Source organism: Sapajus apella, unplaced genomic scaffold, assembly GCF_009761245.1.
Source record: "Sapajus apella isolate SASKATOON/1434 unplaced genomic scaffold, GSC_monkey_1.0 scaffold18, whole genome shotgun sequence".
Taxonomy (NCBI): domain Eukaryota; kingdom Metazoa; phylum Chordata; class Mammalia; order Primates; family Cebidae; genus Sapajus; species Sapajus apella.
The window spans coordinates 10532472-10554650 of record NW_022436958.1 but is presented as its reverse complement, the minus strand read 5'-3'; the positions used below and the strand labels follow the sequence as shown (position 1 = coordinate 10554650).

Here is a 22179-nt window from a genome sequence, read left to right as displayed (position 1 = left end):
TATATATAAATATATATATTATATTACGATGTGGAAAATATTACTGTTCTGCTACTTAGTGTATTATCTGTAGATGGTGAGAAGCATAATCACTATCTGTTACTCAGTTTATTATAGAAGATCTATTTTTTCCTCTTTGGTAGTCTCTAAAATTGTCTTTATGTTTTTGTAATTCTTAGATTTCACTGCATTTCCAAGAATCAGTCTTTTTTATTATTTATCCCGCCTGACTTGCCATAAATCCTTTGCATCTGAGTTCTCATAATTTTATTTGTTAAATTCCACATGAGTAATTCATTAAAATCTTTCAATCATTTCTTTTTTAATCTTTTTGAATATTTTGGGTATGTAATGTAACCCTTCCACTTCAGTTTTCATTCCTTTATTAGCATTCTCCCTTTATATTCCTTCTCAGTGAGCTCATTCAGCTTATTTTCCATTTCTCTTGCTAAATCTTTAACTGTGTCTATGAAACCATATATTGAGTTCTTGTTTCTGTGTTTTCAAACTCAGAAATACCAGTTGTTATATTTTATTATGATTTATTTCTGTTTCAGTAAACAAATGGTACAATACCTTGCTGTCTTCAGCCTGCAGGTTTGCACATAGTTGTCTTTGTCTTATATTTGTCTTTTTATTTTCCCTTGCGAGTTTGTATTGTCTTTGGGAGTTAGTCACCTTTACTGGATTGTATACTTGGGGATGGGACAATAATTTATGTCCTGGCCTTTGTCTTTCTTGGTGACTTCAGGGGAAAGGGTATGCCATAGCATAAAGAGATTTTATGGGATAATCTGTACATTTACTCAGATACCATTTTTTAAAAAGAGATATTTCTTTTCTCCCTCTCTCCTAGGTTGACTTTTCCTGCAAGGGTACAAAATAGAGGAAAGAAAAAGGCACACTTCTACCAAAATGTATGACTACCTAAATTAACACGATCTGTACTGTTTCTACTCCAAGTTCTTCTGCCTTGCATTCCCTCCACCTCGACCTCTACCTCTCAACAACATTCCATCCACACATAGCCCTAACCATCTTCAGTTGCTCCCACACATCCACCAATTTTTCTATGACTTCTACTGGCAGAGAAATTCATCAAAATCTCTTTCTGAAATATCTTCATGTTTGGGTTAGTAGAAGGAGCCAAAATATCATATTATTACACCAACTTCTCAGGAACTAAAACTTGGAAAATTTCCTCAAAACATAAATATAGAGGCACATAAATTATTAGCACCTTAAATTATTCTTACCACTGTAGAATCTCAGAAGTTAAACAGCATCCCAAAATTAGATGGTAAACCTATTCCCAGAGATCTTTTGAGAATGGATAATGGCATATAGCCTTTTCTTGTATTTCCCCATATAAGAATTTTGCACTGAGTAGGGCATCTATAAAACATTGCTAAGTTATCAGTGTTTAAATTTCCATGTTATATTGTTGCTAAATTTGTGAGATATTATGACCAGATTGTAATATCTAAGAAAAGCAAAACAAAACAACAGTATCTTAAGACTCAATTCCAGAATAACTTGAGTCAATGAAAAGTTGTTAATATACAATCACCCTATGACTATCTACATTATATATCATTCATTGATGCATTTGGCATATAAATAAGACTTTAATATGTATTACCACACACACATTTTAGTGTTATTAAAATACTGATATTTGTATGAATTTATCTGATTTGTTTAAGTCCTTTGAAGTTAATACTAAACCAATACATAAGAAGGAAGAGAAGTGAAGATTTCCATAAACTTGGTCAAGAGTTTCAAAAATAAATACAATCTGATAGGGATTTTATTTGATTTCCTCCAGTTCCATATGGTGAAAAAAAAGGATTCGATGAGAGGAGATGGCATTCACCCATCCATTTAAAATCAGTGCTATATTTCCAAGGGCTAAAACAGTTACAGTTGCACTGTTGATTACTTTGGAAGTGTCACATTTTCTAGTATGACAAGATGTATTATGGATGGGGGGTTTTATAGATGTGGAGAAATCTCTCTCAAAGTTGTTTATTTGATTTTCTCCCTTTCTGCCTCTTTGTACTTTAGCGGCCAACCTTGGGATAATGGGATTACTTTATGCCTTCCACATCAGGCTGTGGATGAGTGCACAGAGGCCACTGGCAAGAGAAATAAGATGGCTGTAAAAATGCAAACGTTGGAAGTTAAAAAAGGTGCACCCAATAACTTGCCCTTAAATTTAAAAGGAACTAAATGAGGAACTTCTGGACAATTTATCTTACTGTTTACTGATAACAAGTCACTTTGTTTTTATGTGCTCAGTCTAGTATTCCATAATTTATTTGAAAGAAGATGAGAAATAATGTAGATAAATGATGAAGTGTCAGGGTCTGACACTCTTAAATGAAGCTATTATGGTCAAAGAGAAAACGTAAAACCTGCGGCTCATTATGAGAGTGTTCTACTTGTCAGTTAAGTGAAAAGGCCTGGAATGATTTCCAGTTTATTTGTCATTGCAGTTATTAAAGCTGTCTTTTTGGTGCCATGAAAATGAATTGAAGACTTTATTCGAAGCAAATTTGTACTAAAGCTTTCAGATGTATCTTATGTGAGCTCAGTGAGGCAGGGAAGCAGCTTAAAAGCTGAAATATTACAAGGAGACAACTACCAAAGTCTTTGAAACACACAGAATACGTAAGTGCCAATAAATGAAGTGTTTTTTTTGACTAGGAAACAAACTTTTGACTGTCATAATGGAATAAGATTGGTAATGGGATATAATACTTACTAATTGTTAGAACATATTTTATCCCTATGAGGAATTAATTGCCTACATATTATAGCAACAGTTCAACCAGACTATCTTTCTTACTATTGATTTACAGGAAAGGTTAAAGAATGCATCATTTTTGAAAATACATACTTAATAAAACTCAGTAAAAATTAATAGAATAAACACATCATAGAACCAAAAAAAGTTTAGTATTTTTTGAGTAATAATAACTGCTAAGCTAGAATAATAACCTCTTAAAATCTTAGAATGAAAGAAGTTCAAAAAATCTGAGTAGTGTACTCCATTTTCCTCATTGAATTATTGGACTGCAAAAGCCTGCATCTTACTATAAGAAATGATTATTGACATCTCTGTCTTACAGGGCTCGTCTTCAAATACCTTACATCCTTGCCGAGGTTTGAGAATAACCTGTACTTTAGCTTACGTTAGGAGAAAACCTAATCAGATGGACTATTGACATGGTTGAGATGGATTCTTTTTAAGCAGTGAAAAAAATTGACCCGTTTGTTTCCTTCTTTCATGACTGAGAGGTCTTTGCTGTTCCCTTGTGCTACTCTGGAAATCACAAATAATTTTTTTTGCATTGTTTAGTTATGCCTTTTGAAAAATTAGAAGTGGATATTAATAGGGATATGTAAAGAAAAATTGATAGACTATATCAGTTTTTTACCTCACCACATTAAATAAGAATCACTAAAATGAATGTTTTATTTCAGGCCCAAGAAATCTCCCAGTCTTGGCTTCGACTCTTTATTGTGGATACTACAAATGTTTGACACATCTCCAGGGTCAGTTTACAAAGAAAATGAATTCTGTATCATCCTCAAAGGTGTTTTTTCAGAGTTTCCATCATATTTTATAGCCATTTTCAGTGATATTGTCAGAGTAAACTGTCTACCAGGCTCTTTATTATATGCCTTATTTTCAGGCATTTAAATGTGCAAAACTTCCCTTTGAAATCAAATTTGTTTTTTATATTTGGAATATTTGAAATATTCCTATAGCTTTGATATTCTAATAGCTACAAATCCCAATGCTGTAAAAAAATGCTTTACAAAATCATAACTGTGATGTGGCAGTGAAGAAAATTATACAACATAGGAATTGCTAGATAAAGGTGTGGAGAGTTTAGATTTAACCTGTTTAAGAGTTAGATTGGGGCCGGACACAGTGGCTCACGCCTGTAATCCCAGCACTTTGGGAGGCCGAGGCGGGTGGATCACAAGGTCAAGAGATCGAGATCATCCCGGTCAACATAGTGAAACCCCGTCTCTACTAAAAATACAAAAAATTAGCTGGGCATGGTGGCGCGTGCCTGTAATCCCAGCTACTCAGGAGACTGAGGCAGGAGAATTGCCTGAACCCAGGAGGCGGAGGTTGCGGTGAGCCGAGATCGCGCCATTGCACTCCAGCCTGGGTAACAAGAGTGAAACTCCGTCTCAATAAAATAAAATAAATAAAATAAAATAAAATTAAAAAGTCAGATTGGTTGAATTAAGTTAAATAAGCAACCACTTTGGAAAAAAATTGACTAATATTTGATTCACACATCCACCTTTTTTTTTTAAGACGGAGTCTCACTGTTGCCCAGGCTGGAGTGCAATGGCACCCTCTTGTCTCACTGCAACCTCCACCTCCTGAATTCAAGTGATTCTCCTGCCTCAGCCTCCTGAGTAGCTGGGATTACAGGTGCCCGCCAACACACTGGGCTAATTTTTTGTATTTTTAGTAGAGACGGGGTTTCATTATGTTGGCCAAGCTGGTCTCAAATTCCTGACCTTGTGATCTGCCCACCTCAGCCTCCCAAAGTGCTGGGATTACAGTTGTGAGGAACAGTGCCTGGCCACATCCACCTCTTATATGTAGATACATGGCATAATGTCCTTATGGTTTTAGCCTATTCAGGTTTTTTTTTTTTTAACTGTTTAAGGAAGTTTTATTAAACCAAGAATTTCATAACCCATGTTACATTACCTTCCTTAGTTACCAAGTCTGTAATTTAAAACAAAACTGACATTCTGACCTATCCCACAGTTAAGAGTTACAAAATTAAAGGAATGCTTTAAATTTTTGTGCTTTTCTGAAAATTGTTTTTCTCAGGGTCCGTAAAACATTAATCTGTTTTTAAATTTTACTGTACTTTTATGTTTTTTTGGTTGTTGTTTTCAAATCATTAGTAATCTAGGACTAGTAAGTTTGCTAGACTTGGTATTTGCTCAGTACATAAGATTCAAAGTTTGCTTTCCTTATTTTTGTTTATATTTTGTATTTTTTCCATAATATTTTAGTTTTTGATGTTCAGATATTTTTTTTCTGTTGAAACACAAGTTGTTGTTTTTGTTGTTGTTGTTGTTTTCCCGTGGCCCCTGAGCAATTTCAAGAAGTTGATACACCAGTAGCACTGTTAACTGCTTTCTGGAGCCCCTTTAGCATGGTAGGCTTGTAGTACAGCTACAGCTTCATCATGACAAGAGAGAGACTCTGGAGACTCAAGCATATGAAGAAGTTCTGAATTATCAAGCTCCAACAGCAAGAGTAATTTTACCAGCAAGAGTAGGGTGTGTGGCTTGAATAAGAGGAAACAGTCGTTCATCCAACATCTGCTTCTGCTGGTGAAGAGGGGCAGATGCCAACATGGAAGCCATCAAAAATGTTTGACCTTGGACATGAACAGCGGGCTGCTGCCTAGTAATCTATGGATGTGCATTAAGCTGTTGTTGAAGATTGCAAATTCCTGCAACATATTTGTACTGTGAAACGATGTGGACAGTAGGAGTGGAGACAGCAGTAGCAGCTCAGGACATGGACCCATTGTCTGTACTGATGAGTTAGCAACACACTGTGTGGACATGATTGGTGGAACCTGTGAAGAAGCCGGTCTCAGAGCACTAAATGGTGGTCAGGAGCAGCTGAGCAGATAGCATAGGGCATATTTTGGAATGGATGAGGTCTGACACTCTGAGTAGCCCAGGGAGGACTTGGTCTTAATTGAGAAATTTGGCCAGGAGGAAGTATGCAGCACGGTTCTGGGTCTGTGGGATAGCTGCCACAAAGTAACCTAAAGAAGGTGCTGGCTGATAGGAGTTGGTTACAGGGTAGGGGACAGCTCATACACTTGCCATCTTCTGCATATATTGGTTAGCGAGGTGAGCCAGGCACTCTTTTTTGTGCTTAGCTAAAACTACATACAATGGCTTCCTGGCACAGTTTTACCGTTCATTGCTGTAACTGCTTTAGTGGCTTCTTCTGGGGAGGAGAAACATATGAAACCAAGCCCTTTGCTGCAACCACCCTCCATTATAACATTTGCACTAGTGACTGTACCAGATGGAGAAAACTCTTTCTGGAGGCATTCATCCTCAATACTCTCATCATGACTTTTCACATAAACGTTAGCACTCTGGTATCTGGTGACTCTATCTTCCTTCATCTGTTCAAATTTGCACTTAAGTTCTGTCTGCCCTTCCACTTTTTTTGAGCTTGTCCAACATATATTTGATTTCCACTGAACTCCTCTCCATTCATCTCATCCATAGCTGTCTGTGCATCGTCATTCCTTTCAAAGCTTACAAATTCAAATCCTTTGGATTTTCCACCTTCATCAGTCATTACTTTGACACTTGAGGCAGGTCCAACCTCGAACCTGGAGCTAGGGCTCCAAGTTCTGCTTCTTTAGGAGACTTAAACCATCCAATAAATATGTCGAAACCATTTAGGAGCATCCCAACCATTTTTTTCAACAGCTCCTTCAGCTGCTTCCTGTGTCTCAAAGTGTACGGATCCACAGTCGTTGGAACCATTTTCATCACAAACTACTTTACAGGAAAAGATGTTACCAGAAGCAGAAAATGCATCACACAGTGCTTTCTAAACGAATCTGTCCTGATTTTAAACGAATACATTGCCTATTCCACTTTTGGGCAGTGGTGAATTGCGCTGAGACCACAGGACATGTACTGGCTTGCCCTTTATAATATCAAAGTTCATGGCGGACAGAGCACGGTCTGAAGGAGGCTCACCTACGCATAGCTCAGGGAGTGCGAGTGATCCGATCCCTGCAGACCCAAATGGCCAGGATGGGCCCGGGCTGAACTTTTCGTGGAGCATCGCTTCGGTGACGTCGGGGTGCAGGTCTCCCACGTACAGCGAGGCCATGAGGTAGCTGGGGGCGCTGGGGTTCACTGCCGCATGGCTGCCTCTGGGGCCACAGGCCGCGACCCTTCCGTGAGAAGAGGAGAGCCAGTGCCGGGCCGGGGTCCAGGAGCAGGGGAACAGGAAGCAAGGGCACGCGCTGAGGGACAAAAATCATCCGAATCGGAAATGACTCACCGTCCACAGAGCGAGGTCGCTTGGCCGCCGCTGGCTGCTGGCTGTCAGCTGCCGGTGGGGAGCTAGGGTGGCGGTGACCGGTTCCGGCTGCTGGAAGGCCTCTGTCTCTTGGTTCCTCCTTGAGGCTGCTGCAGGGACGCAGGCGGGGTCGGTCTTGGCTACTTCACTGTGTTGTTTTTATAAAAGAGGAAGAAAAAATAGTCTCAGGCGAAGTAGATACTGATTTGGGGGGAAATTTTGGGGGTGATTTTTAGAAGTTTTTTTTAGACTTTTCTTAAATTTTTAATAAACGCATGTTGTCCGCAGCCTCAGCACTAAACACCAAGGAAAAAGGCCATATTCAAGTTTTTACGTCAAGTTAATTAGTTCCTCTGATCAAATATATTTTATCCCGGTTTATTTACTTAGTATGTAGATGTCAAACACTAAATTAGTTGCATGATAAACATTGCAATTTCTCTTTTCATTGAGCTCATGGAATAAAGAAGGAGGCAGAATCATAAAACATACGAAATGCATATGAAATTAAGTGCAATTAAAGGATGGCATAGGAGTTCAGAAGCGTCTAATTTGGCTAATGCTCGTAGGCACGGAAGGCTTCCCAATGGAAAAAGCTTCCTGACATTGAATATTGAAGAAGCATAAGAATTGACCCAATAAGATTCTAACAAAAGGATCCTACCTGTATGTAAGTTTTCATAAACCAACAATCCCACCTAGCCAGTTCTTTCCTTTCACACTAGGCCAAATTTCTTTGGGAGAAAAACCATTAAGCTGCTTCTTCCCAGACAAAACACTTAGAGTCAATGTGGGACTCTAGCCAAATTAGTAATGGGGAGTTTAAAGCCTATTAAGTTAGAGATGATTTGCTTTAGTATAAATAGCCATAGATTAAAATCATACTAATTTCCCTTTTTTCTCTTTATAAATATGTATTCACGATGCTTACATACAGAATTAACATGTGGATATTAAATGACGATGGAAAACAATAAATTTAGAAATATACTTAATCTTTTACTGTATAAATTTACAATAAGCAAACTTAGAACTAATAGAAAATATATTTTTTAATGCTCCAGGTACTTTTTTAAAAGTTTTGATTTTCCATTTTTTCCTAAAAACATGACAAGTAATTTTAAAATTAAACTATAAATCACTTGGTATTATAGTCTCTATTAATGATTCAATTTCCAGATTAGATTTTTATAATATGCCAACATAAGATATTAATCATTGAATATGTGTTTAGTGGTTATGCTTAAGTATTATTTTCAGGAGGGTTAATCTGTGCCTCTGAGGCAAATATTAAATAGACATGTGTCAAAGATTTTATTTAACCCATTAATTAATGAATGCACCAGGAAAGTTAAAATCAGTTCAAAGAACATTTGATGAGCTAGGTATAGAGGTAATTTCAAGAAAAAAATATTAGGGTAAGACTCTTGGGTTAGATATAAAACTAGTTCATGTCTTTCTGGGCAATAAATTGTAACTTTCAGAGTTATCTCTTCATTGGAGAGAAATGATTTGCATCTTTCCCTGAGAAAAATACATTAGCTTGTATTCCTAGAGACTTGTAAATTTTGGAAAGTAGATAGAAAATTAATAAAAGAGCACTTAGTTGTCTATTACTTTTTTCCAAACTTCAGGTAATTTTTCTAATAGTTACATGTAGACACTTCTTCAAAGACCGTATTCTAAAATTCAGTCACTGCACTAGCATGTTAAGTGTGGTTTGATTAAATCAGTGAGCCTCTTCAATAGTATACCAAAATAAACAGTGTTCTTGGCTTTTGTGCCAAATTGGCTGTTTACAATTTTTGGTTTGGTCAAGATCTTATTTGATATTTGAAATTTTAAAAAATACACTTCCTAATAATAGTCTGATAAATCTGGTTTGCATTATTCCCATTAAAAGAGAAACTAAAACTTAAGCCATAGTGATAACTATTTTATTTATATATTTTTTTTATTTTTATTTATTTATTTATTTATTTGAGATGGGGTCTCACAATGTCACCCCTGCAGGAGTGCAATGGCTCCATCTCAGCTCCTTCACCTCCCAGGTTTACACGATTCTCCTGCCTCAGCCTCCCGAGTGACTAGGATTACAGGCACTCATCACCACACCTGGCTAATTTTTTGTATTTTTAGTAGAGACGGGGTTTCGCTATGCTGACCAGACTAGTCTCAAACTCCTGACCTCGTGATCCACCCACCTTGGCCTCACAAAGTGCTGGGATTACAGGCGTGAACCACCGCACCCGGTGGTAAGTATTTTAAAGAGATGGATGAATAAAGAACAAGGAATCTCTTTATAATAAGGAAATGCATTAGAAGTTTTTATAGTTATCACATGCTTAATATAAACTGAATTGTATCCTAAAATTCGTGTGTTTAAACTCTAACCCCTAACATGACTGTATTTGGAGACAGTCTTTAAAGAGGTAATTAAGGATAAATGAATTACCTGAGTGGAGCCCTAATCCAATATGCCCGACGTCCTTATAAAAAGAGAGAGAGACACCAGGAATGTGCCCACACAGAGAGGAAAAGTGGCTATATATGAGGACATAACAAGAAGGCAAGCTTGAGCACACAAGGGAGGCTGATCTCAAGAAAAACCAACCCTGCTGGCCTCTTGATCTTAGAATTCCAGGCTCCATGACTATGAGAAAATAAATTTCTGTTGTTTAAGCCATGCAGTCTGTGGCATTTTGTTATGGTTTTCCTAGCCGACTAATACAATCTCTATTCACTAGAACATGTTTTCCGTGAGAATTAAAGCTTGTAATTTACAATGTATATAAATGCACGTTAGTTATAATTATTAAATAAATTGGTTACATTAACTAAATTGGCTATTAGACACATTAGTCATAATCACTTCATTCCTAAAAGTGCAGATAGGTTAGAAGAAACTGAAAAACAAACCAAAGAAAACTACATAATAAAATCCACAAAAATATTTCTTATAAAATATCTTAAATTATCAGCTCATTCCTTTGCCCTTACCAGAATGTCTCTTCCATTTTTTTAAAATCAATTCACCCTATTTTCTCACTTCTCAAAATGTGTTTTCTCCATTTTCTGAACTGAAACAACGATAAATTTCTTGTTTATTTCAATTACTTCCCAGAGAAAATGCTACTAGTTTCATAGTGCCTGACTCCATTGGACAGCTGGTCATGTTTCTTAATCCCAATCTGCACTGCTCCTGGCTAGTTCTACTCACCAGAAGGTGTTGAATGAAAAGGACAATTTGAATCACAGTCCTACCTTGCTAATGCTTTGTTCAGCAATATATGTTTGTATTTTTATATGGAGTTAGAATTATGTAATAGACTAAATGTGACAAGCATGCGATTACTTTCCAGGGTCAAATACTGTTTAGAAAACCAGATTCTGGTTTTTGGTCAGTGATATTTTATTTTTCCTTTATGAATCATAGACAAATGTTGAGAAAAAATAATATAATCAAAAAGTTACTCATTTTGTCCTATTTTTACTCTAAGAAAAAAAATTTAATTAAAAAAGTCTGACTGAATCCCTGATATTTTTGACATGCTATGTAATACTGGAAACCCTATTACTTCCTCTTGGCTTTGCTTTCTTTATCTACATTGTTCCTTATTTTCCCTTCCAATTTTCTATACTCTTTTTTAAAACATAAGACCATTTTCTTTTCTCCTACTCATTGATAGTTTGAGATTTCAGACCTCTTCTGCAGCTTTACCAAATGATAAAAACATGAAGCCTGGTTGTTTAACTCTCTTACGCTAACAGTATAAACTCCTTTTTGTGGTCCAGAAAAGAAGAGTCAGCCGCCACTATAGTGGGTGCTGTTTACATGAAATAAAACATGGGCATATTCTTATTCACTTGGTTTGTTTCTTTGAGGCCCACTTTCAAGCATTAAGAGCAAATGCCATGTAAAGAATTATATATTCCAAGAGAGGGGAGTAGCAATTTCTTTGGTATATTTGTCTTTTCTTTTGAAAAGATAAAGTCAGCCGTCAGTTTTAGTAGACATTCCTTTCTGAATTGAATCACTGAGTTAGTGAATAATATAGAGTTTGCATGGCCATATGTTGGATGCAAACACCGAGCCTCAGTGAATTGAAATGACATCCTCAAGGTCACCCCAGTGTCACTAAGGGAGTGTTGCTCCCAGAACAATGATTTTTTTTTTTTTTTTTTTTTTGTCACATGACTGTAAGAAACTCATACCTGATCTCCAGGATATTTCTCTAAAGAAAAGGTAATCAGTGGTCAGATGCGTGGTGAATATATTAGACTGCCATTCTTACCCTGGTGTGCTATTATTTGTGGCTTATGAATAGAAAATGTAATCTCAGAAGGAATTTTATTCTAATGTTCTTTCAAATAATAAAACCTTTTGTTTGAAAGGAATTAGGATGACAAAAACCTAAGATTATGAGAAACCTGGTAGAAGATCTTTCCTTGGCAAGATTAGAGTGAGTTATGACCAGTCAGTGGTAAACAAGCTTCATTCATTTTCCATTTCTAAGTTGAACTTTAGAGGAACAGTTGCCAAAGGCACTGTGGCCGATCATTTAGTGACAATGCATTGTTTTGAAGAAATATGGTAGTTTTAGCCTACCCATCTAGTATCCTACAACCAGTCCTTCTACCCAGACTGCACATTAGGTATTCTGATTGTTAAAATTTTAACATAGCCACATGTTGGTGGGGGAATTTAAGGCTTTTGATTTTAATCACTACGCTGGATGGTAAGTTGTTTTCCAGGAAACTACTAGGCATTAAAATGCTTCTTTTATTTATATTGTTAAGATTCTAAATATGTAACTTATACATACATATCAAACATTTTCTTCCATAGAGTGGTAACCTTAGTGACTGTGTATGAAATGTTATATTTCTTTATATATATATAAATTTACATATTTATATGTAGAGCTGTATTGCAATGGCACGACCTCGGCTCACTGCAACCTCTACCTTCCAGGTTCCAGCAGTTCTCTTGACTCAGCCTCCCAAGTAGCTGAGATTACAAGCAACCGCCACCATGCCTGGCTAATTTTTGTATTTTCAGTAGAGATAGAGTTTCATCATGTTAGCCAGGCTGGTCTCCAGCTCCTGACCTCAGGTGATCCACCTGCCTCATCCTCCCAAAGTGCTGAGATTACAGGTGTGAACCACAGTGCCAGCCTCTTTTTATTTCTTAATACCAATTTCAGTAACTTGATTTAAGTAATAAAAACAAGAGTTCAAGAAATAGATTTATAAATAAATGTTTTCCACCTTTTGAGCTTCCTTATAAGTGAATAACTTTTCTACCAAGTAGACTGTGTACTTTTAAAAAAAGGAAATAGTCTTTGTCATGAAAGATGCTCTCTCAAAATGTTTTAGTCCCCCAGATGCCAAAATCTTATGACTTCTTAATGATTGCTTTTTTTTCTCACTCACTAATGGAAAAATTAAGTCTTTACTTTTTAAGATATTATGGAGGTGTATATAATGTCTTATGGGATATTTACTCTTCCTAATCACAAATACATTTCATGATATATTATAGAAAATACAATGAATTTAGGAACAATAAATCATTTCTAAAAGATAGCTTTATTTTGATGTTGATTTGAGAATTCTACCTAGGAACAACAGCAGCAACAAAACCTTGCATACCGACCCCAAGATAAATAAAACTTGGCACAAGTGTGAATAGGATTCTTCAAATATACTTTAATCAGATTGAATATTTTGGTTAAATGCATGTAATAAAAATTTGCTGCAATTCATAGAGATGCTTTCTTAATAATGGGTTTGCTCATAGGATACATATACATAGTGAGATGGGTATTTTTATCATTTATATCATTTTATCATTTATGGAAATTATGATAAATTATTTTATCATTTAAATCTAACCCTCAAGTTAGATTCTAACTCCTTTATAATGCCAGTTATAGTGAATACATATTTATTAGTTAAGTTTCCTAGAATTATAACTGAAAACACAACTAAAAACAAAGGGAGCCGGGCACGGTGGCTCACGCCTGTAATCCCAGCACTTTGGGAGGCCAAGGCGGGTGGATCACGAGGTCAAGAGATCGAGACCATCCTGGTCAACATGGGGCAGGAGAATTGCCTGAACCCAGGAGGCGGAGGTTGCGGTGAGCCGAGATCGCGCCATTGCACTCTAGCCTGGGTAACAAGAGCGAAACTCTGTCTCAAAAAAAAAAAAAAAAAAAAAAAAAAAAAAGGGAATATAACTCCAGCCAGCTTCTCAAAAGGAAAAATTACAGAATTATGTTGAGCCATGGTGAAGAATCCAAGAAGCAGGTAAACAACTAAGAATGAAAATCCAGGAATCTCACAGACTTTTTAATCTAAAATACTAAGGCTAAACTGACTTAGTTTTAAAGATATTCAGAAACCAACTCCTCAGTTAGAAATGTCCAATTTCTGAGGACAAAATATCTGATTTTTCTAGCTTGAGCAAAGTGCCCACTTGACTACCAGAGACAGGTTTCTGCATCACAGTTGTGTGCCCTAGTGGAAGTGAGGGGCAGATTTCAACAAATGAAATTTCCAGAAAATGAGGGTCAATGTAAGGTTGGAAGACCTTCCCAAATTGAATCCAGACATATCACATTGGGAATTGTACTGGATACCACGCTATATGAGATCATATGAGTTTGAGACACTGTCCTTGAAGAGTTTACAATCCAGTTTGGCAGCATAATAATAAGACTGATGGGGAGATAAATACAAACAAATAATTCAAATAATAGTTGAAGGAAATAAAACCATAGATATCCGAAAGCACTGTGTGCTTATTGATTTATACGTTGTACAGAGAATAGCAGGGAGCAGGCCAGAAAGATTACTTAAAAGTAGAATAGCTAATGGAAGTTTTGTACTTCATAACATTTCTTTTTTGAAACGAGGCTCTTTTAATGTTTCCTCAGAAAGCATTTTAGGTGGAAGAAATTCACTGGCAGATGAGGTATAATTCCTTTTCCTTGATTAAAATAATAAAATTCCGGGTAGAAGCTGTCAGGCCGAGACTTTGTACTATACCCACTTATGAATAGCTGCACAGATTTTATTGTGTATGATCTTCCAAGTGGGATAAAGCTGTGTATGTATGTTTGATTTATGAAACTGTAATATTAAAATACATTCAGAATAATTGTTTTATTGCCTTAAGATTTGGGAAAGAAATGTCTTCTTAGTTTTAGTATGAGATATTTCTTTATGGGCACAATAAAATGCAGATTGAATGTTGATGATAGGAATTTGAACATTTTTAAAAATGCTGGTTTTGATTTTGTTTAAATTATGTTTATCTTGTTGTATACATTTTTCCTCAACTTTTGACACTTTGCCTAAGGAAATTAAGTGTCTGCATGATGCTTGCTTTCTTTTTATATTTGTGTATATTTTTTGGTATAATGGGAGTTTCTTCAAATTTGAATGTTGTTGCATGGTTACATCCTGAAATATTAACTTACAAACAAGGTGATAAAAAAAACATCTAACAGTTTGCCAAGCAATGCCATCATGCTTAGACAAGGGCCGATAATTCTTCCCTGGTAAAACAGCAGTTTGATCTGTGTCAGGCACTCTCTAAGCTGGCACCCACAAAGCCATAAAGCTTTCATGTGATTCTGAAATTACGTATACATGTAAAACACATTCCCAATGGAAGAAAATGTTATGTGCTCTTTGATAAAATGTTTTAACTACTCTGACATGGACCTTATGAGACTCAAATCAATTATGAATATTGAAGGTATAAATTCATCTTCATAAATAATAAACTCATGAAACATTTTAGAAACTTGTATTTCATTCTGAAATTTAGAAAACAGCATCTATTTTAACAATTTTTAGGTGTGTCCTAATAAAGGGCTTATAAAAACTATTTTTATAGAACAAGGCCTGTTGAATTTTCAAAGAAGTATTTGATAACATGTTTACACTTTGTGAAATTTTTTGTATGATAGGAATTCCAATGAGTTACAAATGTTTGTGGAATGGGCACATTTCTAAGTCTAGCTAGTATACCTGGTAAATAGTAGAGACAACCCATGAAGGGTAGGACAAATGAACACCATATGGTTGCATTATATAATTTTTGCATTAATTTTATCAAATAAACAAACACCTTGACGTATCACCTTTTCCATTCCAACAAAATACTTCTTATTCTGCCTGTTAGCTAGCCATTTGAAGAGCTTCTAAAAAGATTATTTAATATATCTGAATATATTTTCTTAGCTTTAAATTCCTCCCTTTGGGAATAAATATGAAATATGTTTACTGTGATAGAGTAAGTGAATGACAGTTCTGCTTCATACTCTGAGAAACACACTCTACTTTCATCAGGTTTGTTTCATGAGGTTTCATCAGTTTTGTCACTAAAATATTCTCTATAAAGTCCAATCTATAGTCTCTTCATGGCAATGAGTCACCAAATACTTAAACTATTAAGTTACTGCATGATCTTTTTTTCCCCAGAATAAATTACTTAGGTTCTTTATCATGCTTCAAAAGCAACTCAGACCCTAAGCACAGTTCTAAGCTGGTCAAGGTTTACCCTATCACGCAGCCTTCTGATTCTGCAAACTGTTTCTCCACTTTGAGACTCTTCTTTCCATTTATAATTACAACAATGTCCTCCTGGCACCCTTTATGGGTACTATTATCAAGGAAGAATCAAAATTTATTTCCAGGGACAATAAAGGACTCTTAGCAATTTTAAGTATTGTCTTCCTGACAATGCGTATATTTCCACTAAAAATGAGATCAAAACCTTGAATTTAAACTTGGGTCTTAATACCTTTGAAAATATAATGTAAAAATGTAAACAGGTTGGCCGGGCCTGGTGACTCACGCCTGTAATCCCAGCACTCTGGGAGGCTGAGATGGGTGGATCACCTGAGGGCAGGAGTTCAAGACCACCCTGGCCAACATGGTGAAATCCCACCTCTACTAAAACTACAAAAATTAGCCAGGCAGAGTGGCATGATGCTGTAATCCTGGCTACTCGAGAAGGTGAGAAGAGGAGAATCACTTGAACGCAGGAGGCAGTGGTTGCAGTGAGCTGAGATGGTGTCACTGCACTCCAGCCTGGGAGACAGAAGAAGACTCCGTCTCAAAAAAATAATAGTAATAAATGTAATTAGGCACTTCTTTAGAAGAAAAAGGTACGCACAATTTTCCACAAAATCTTAAGGAAAGATAATATCTGGGAAAGCTATCCAAGTAATATATGTTTTAAAATCACTGTAAAATGAATAAACATGTTAGGATATAATTTTGAATATCCATGAAAAAATATTTTCTTAAGTCTAGAGTTTTCCTTTCATCCATGTACATATGGCTAGCCTGGCATAAAGGATATTATTTTTCCTAATATTTAATATTTTTTTAAAAAATCAAAACTCGTTTTCATTTCCTTATAATCTCTCATTAAATGCAGTATTTTATGGTGGTTGTAAAACTCCTAGAAAGTGTTAACTGATCCAAATTAGAATGCTGTGTAACAATTCCTCTGTTTTTCAATGCTATGTTCTTTCTAAATACAAAATTAGATAAATTAAATAGAAAGCTTAGATAAAGTGTTGCACGTATCCTACAAACTTTCATGCAAATATGGCTTTTCATTTTTTAAGCAACAAATGTAAATTTCTCTATCTGTCTAATTATGTGGCATACATTAATTAGCAGTATTTGGAAAGTTACATGTAGAAACTGATATCCTATCTTGATAGCCAGCTATTGAACTATAACATCTACAAATCAATGTATAAAGCTAAAAGCCCAAGTTTTGCATTTTTATTTCGTAATCACTGTGTATCAATATTATTTTAGCTTATTAACTAGTATGTCACCAGTAAGCTTTTAAGATATTTCTATGTATAGTTAATATTATAATCAGTAAAAACTATTTTACAAGAAAACTCATAGTCCTGAAGTTACATATGAATTAAAGGTAAAATCTATGATATCTTAGTACTATTTTTTCCAGTGTAATCTATCTATAATTCACATTGCCTAAGTAATCTTAAATATAGACACTAGATTGAGGGTATTTGCAGAGTACTAAGCTGACAAATAGAGTGTTGGCTATTATTTCTGTTTGAAAATCAGAGGTTTGAGTTATTCATTTTGTAGTCTGACAGTTATCACTACAATTCCTTGAATTCCCGAAGCTTTTCTTATGGCTTCCTCAAGGACGGCTATCGTGTCTTAGCTACTGCAATGACAGATGGGATATAATGTGTCATGTGATTGATAACTCTGGAGCCATAGTACTTAATCCTTCTAATACTAATAGCTACATTATCATAGAGATTTATGAGAATGTCAGTTTCAAGTTCCCAGTTCCATTCATGGGTTTTTAAAACTTCAGCTGCAAAAAACATGCATCCATCCCATTAATTCTAATTATCATGGTTCATCTTCTCAGCAGTTTTGCACTCCGGAACCTTTCAGTGCAAATTAACGTACCAAAAAAGTGTATTAATTAATATTTGTAGCTTTTAATTTCTGCAAGAGTGTTGTCTGGAAGCAGCTGGCAGTACAGGGCCGCTGCTATTGAATCTTTGCCAAACAAGTGCAGATGTAATTTTGTTATCTCTTGCTTAGTCATTTACGCAAATTAATTTGAACAATTAGCCTTTTACTGGTCCTTCATGAATCATGCAAAAGGGATCTGCCAAAAATTGCTAGTTGACAGAAAAGAATTGGTTAATGCTGTGCATTTTGTGGGAAGGTAATGCAGAGGGAAACTCAACATTATTTTAGACTATAGACAATTGCCTAAATGTTCTATTGTAAGATCTACTTCACACTCACAAACAAACTTGAGAATTCCCCTTAATAAAGAATAAACCTGCATTCTAGAGAAGGTGCAGTTCATAGGAGGACTCAAATCTTTCCTGTAATAGCCAACTTGAATATGTCTTAATCATGTCTATATGCAAAGTAGGAAAAAAGCATTCATTAAAAATAGAAATTAATGAACTAATATTGGCTGCTTTTCAGGTCACACTTCTCACTTTTATTTACTCAGTATTTGTGTACATATGTTTTTATGTAATCATTTATTGATTATGTAAGGTAGATATAACACACATTTGTAGCCTCATTTGATAGCTTCTAATAACCTGAGAAATTAATGATGGAGAGTACTTTAAAATAGTTAAATATATAGTTATTATATTTAGATGACCTGCTTAAAAAAGGCTTTAAGTGAAATACATGTAATTAAATCACCTCAGAAAGAAAAGAGTTCTATTTTTCATGGGTTTATAGTAAGTTACCGCTGTCATAAAGGGCACAAAAAATAGTAGTTATAAAATTTGCAATTCTTTTCCTTGGAGTCAGTACAAACTACCTGTGATTTTATGTTTTTACTTTAATTCCACTTTCTTGGCATTTTCAAATACTGAAGCTAAGATTTTCTCTAATTTTATGTATAGGTGATTGTATACTATTAAAAATCAAATCAAAGCTCACAGAAAAGTCTTTCTTTATTTTGTATAAAATTAGTTTAGAGAGGCCTCAAAAGCTTTTTCATGGTGTATGCTAAAGTATATTGACCGTTACATGTTTACATGTTTTAAAGACGTATGTATGTTCACATATATTATCATTGGCTAAAATGTGTCATTCTATCTTCTTCTTACCATTTGATTTTATAGAAAATTATTAATCTCAGAACATAGCTATCAGAAAAGAGAATTGAAAAAGAAATGGCTTATTTAGTTAGGTTCCTCTCCCAGCATAGATAGATCTTAAAGGTAAGTGCACTTGAGATAGGATTCATGAACCATCTACTGTGGAATATTTTAAAAGTCCAAGTTACTGATCATTATATAAATAATATAAATCATTTTAATCATCAAGAATGTTTAAAACTGCAAAGTGATTGTTTTCAATCAATTTTTTGCTACATAATGTAACTTAAACTTTCCCAAATATACTTTCTGCAAATCGAGTATTAATGAAAAAATTAAATCAAATGTTTGAAATATTTTAAATTCTCATTTATAGAAAATCTTCTTTGATCTCTCTGGTGGTATTAGTCATCTTCAAAGTAATTTGTTTTGGATAACTTCAGTTTAAAAAAGTGTCAAATCAAACTCAATCTGAGTCCAGAGAATGTTTAGGTAACATGAAAATTTTTAAAACATAAGTAGTTTTATCTTTTTCTGTTTAAAGAAGTGACATTTGCTCAATGCTGAAAGTTGAAAACTATAAGGAAGAAGAAATATTAAAACAAAATGAATTCTAATATTTTTGCACGATAGCTACCATTAACATTTTGGTACATTTCATTTTCATCTTTAATCTGTGTATATTTTTGACAAACATCGCCATGACAAAGTAATAAAATACCACTAAGATAAAAAATCATCTTACTATTAAAACAACTTTATTAATATTATTTTAATAAATTAATGATTTTTAAATTTAATTGCCCATTTTGATATTGCTACATATTAAGTTGTGTCAATTATTTTTAGTTATAAATTGTAAAGCAATGGACAGCTTTACTTATGAACTCTTCCTATATTGTAGTAGTTAAAATGTAGTCAAGTTCTTTAGACCTAAATCTTAGGGGATTATATGGTTCAATGATGTGAATATGTTGAAAATTAATACATATTGCTTCATTTTTTTTTAAATGACTCTACTTTTTCATATAAATAAGAGAAAACTTAGGAGACTACATCTCTAACAGCAATAAATATTATCATCAAAATAATAAAAAACTTTAATAATATTATTAATTGACAAAATATTATTAAAATTAAAAATAACACATGCTTATTTACTTCAAATCACTAGCAAAGTTGAACATTTTTATGTGCTAGCTAACTGATACACAATTTTCTCATCTGCAAATAGTGATTAAAATATAAAATTCAGTGATTATTTTTTGAGATTGAGTTGTAATCATTGTTTTTAAAGTGTTTTGTAAAATGCTCTATAAGGATGAGCTACTATCACCAACATACTAGTGAATAATTGCTATGTATAAAAACTTGATTTTGCAATTATATTACTATTATTTCAAATTATCATAAAAACAGTAATAAGCCCACATGTCTCCAGAATTAGAAGTTATACATTTATTTGGCTAAAACCCTCTTCAGAAAATTTATTTTTCTTCTGCATGCATGAATATTGAATCAGGAAAATTTAGTTTACATTGTAACAATACATAAGATAATATACAATTAATAATAATTCAATCTACATAGTTTCCATTTATCAATTTCATCTTATCTTGCTAACACTAGCAAATACTATTATATAGCCACTTATTGTTTAGAATCAGCCTATATTTTAACTTAGATATATAGTAAAATTCCTGGTCTTTAATTATATTTAAAAATTCCCCTGTATAAAACATTAAACATAGAGTAAAAAATAAATCGACAAAATTATTTTTATTTTGTACTGAATTGACCAAAGTAATTAATGATCATCTTTTTATTATTCACTAAGCTTCATGCACAGGTAGTCTATATTTTTGTTGCAAACATCAATTATATAATAGCATTCCAGATATATTTTTTTAAAGAATTATGTGACTTGGTATAATAGTCATTATGGCATTAAATAAATATTGAGGGGGAAAAAAAGGACAAAATACTTAGGCTTTTCCTTGGCTATATAGATGCCTCCTTATGTGTGAAATTAGATGAATTTATGTCATTTATCTGATTACAAAGCAAAATATTTTGATGTTGAAAATGCAAATATAAGAAAATCAGAATTAAGGAAGTAAATATGATCACTAATCAGCAAAAGGTAAGCATTGGTCATATGTAGGTGATTATATTTACAGTATTATTATTTATCACTTTCATATATGTTAACAAAATAAACCAGCTATTTGGCACTTAACATAAGTACTTCCCATATTAGTAAAAAGTATTATAAACACAACTATTCAATATTTTAGATAAATAATTTATAATTTATAGAGTAAACTTTTTATTTTGATTTAAATATGCCATGTAAATATGCTTATATCATTGTATATTCTCTTTTTAAATATATGGTATTATGGACAGCACTGAAACGGATGATATACCCATCATTATTTTCTCGAAATACATTTCTTAGGTGATTTTGAGACTGTAAAGCCTGTTTTAGCGTGTGTCTTAATGAGTGCACTGCAGGTTTAATAATACTAATAACTAATTCCTGGTAATGAACACCAAGACTTTCAGATATTAATCATCTTACAAGTGATTAATAGTTTAAAATGTCTTAGTTTGTTAGCAAATCCACAACTAGTGTCTTAGTAATGTCTATCTAAACCAAGTCTGTGGTTTTATTTCATTGCTGGGTAACTGACTAATCAGAAAAAAAAATCTCATACATACATACTGAGAGAGATGAAGCTAGTCTCTCTATAATTGAAAGTATCAGTGGTAAACTTGGCTGGAGCTTGATTAATAGTATATTAAAATCAGAGTATTCTTGGTAAGTGCTAGATAAGGAGTTTTGGGCAAATTACTTGGTTACCGGGGAAGCCTTTAAATTTTAATCATGGAAGTACTTCAGTGTCATTAGAAACTGAAAGGACAATGGGGTCTGCTGGCAAGTTCTCTGAATTGTTGTGCTTTTCAGGCTCTCCTTCTGCCGTGCTATTGAGAGCCAAGCATGGGCTGCAATCGAAAATCCTTTTGCTCCCCATGACTTTGATTGCTATTATTGTAATTTAATATTACGCAGTGTCTTCGGATAAAATAATCCATGGAAATTAGAAGAAATAATGCAGACGGTTGGGGTGGGGGTGGAACAACTGAAACAGAACCCAAAATTAGTACTGAAAATAGTTTTAAGATGTATATCTTTCCTCAACTCACAGCAGTTGCAGTGAGAAAAACAAGGTTATCAAAGATGCCTAACTTAAGCAACAGACCTAAAAGAAAGAAAACTTTGTTCCATTTTGAATCCATGGAATTATGTTATTTTACTAGTTGCAAGGCACATTTTGACATTTCACATGTAGTATTTATATATAACATGAGACACATAGCATTTATCTTAAT

General features: G+C 34.2%; 1 pseudogene; it reads right to left on the bottom strand.

Moving 5' to 3' along the window:
- Nucleotides 1-5149: 5149 nt before the first annotated feature.
- LOC116557143 lies at nucleotides 5150-21821 on the bottom strand (annotated as a pseudogene).
- Between the last annotated feature and the right edge of the window lie 358 nt (nucleotides 21822-22179).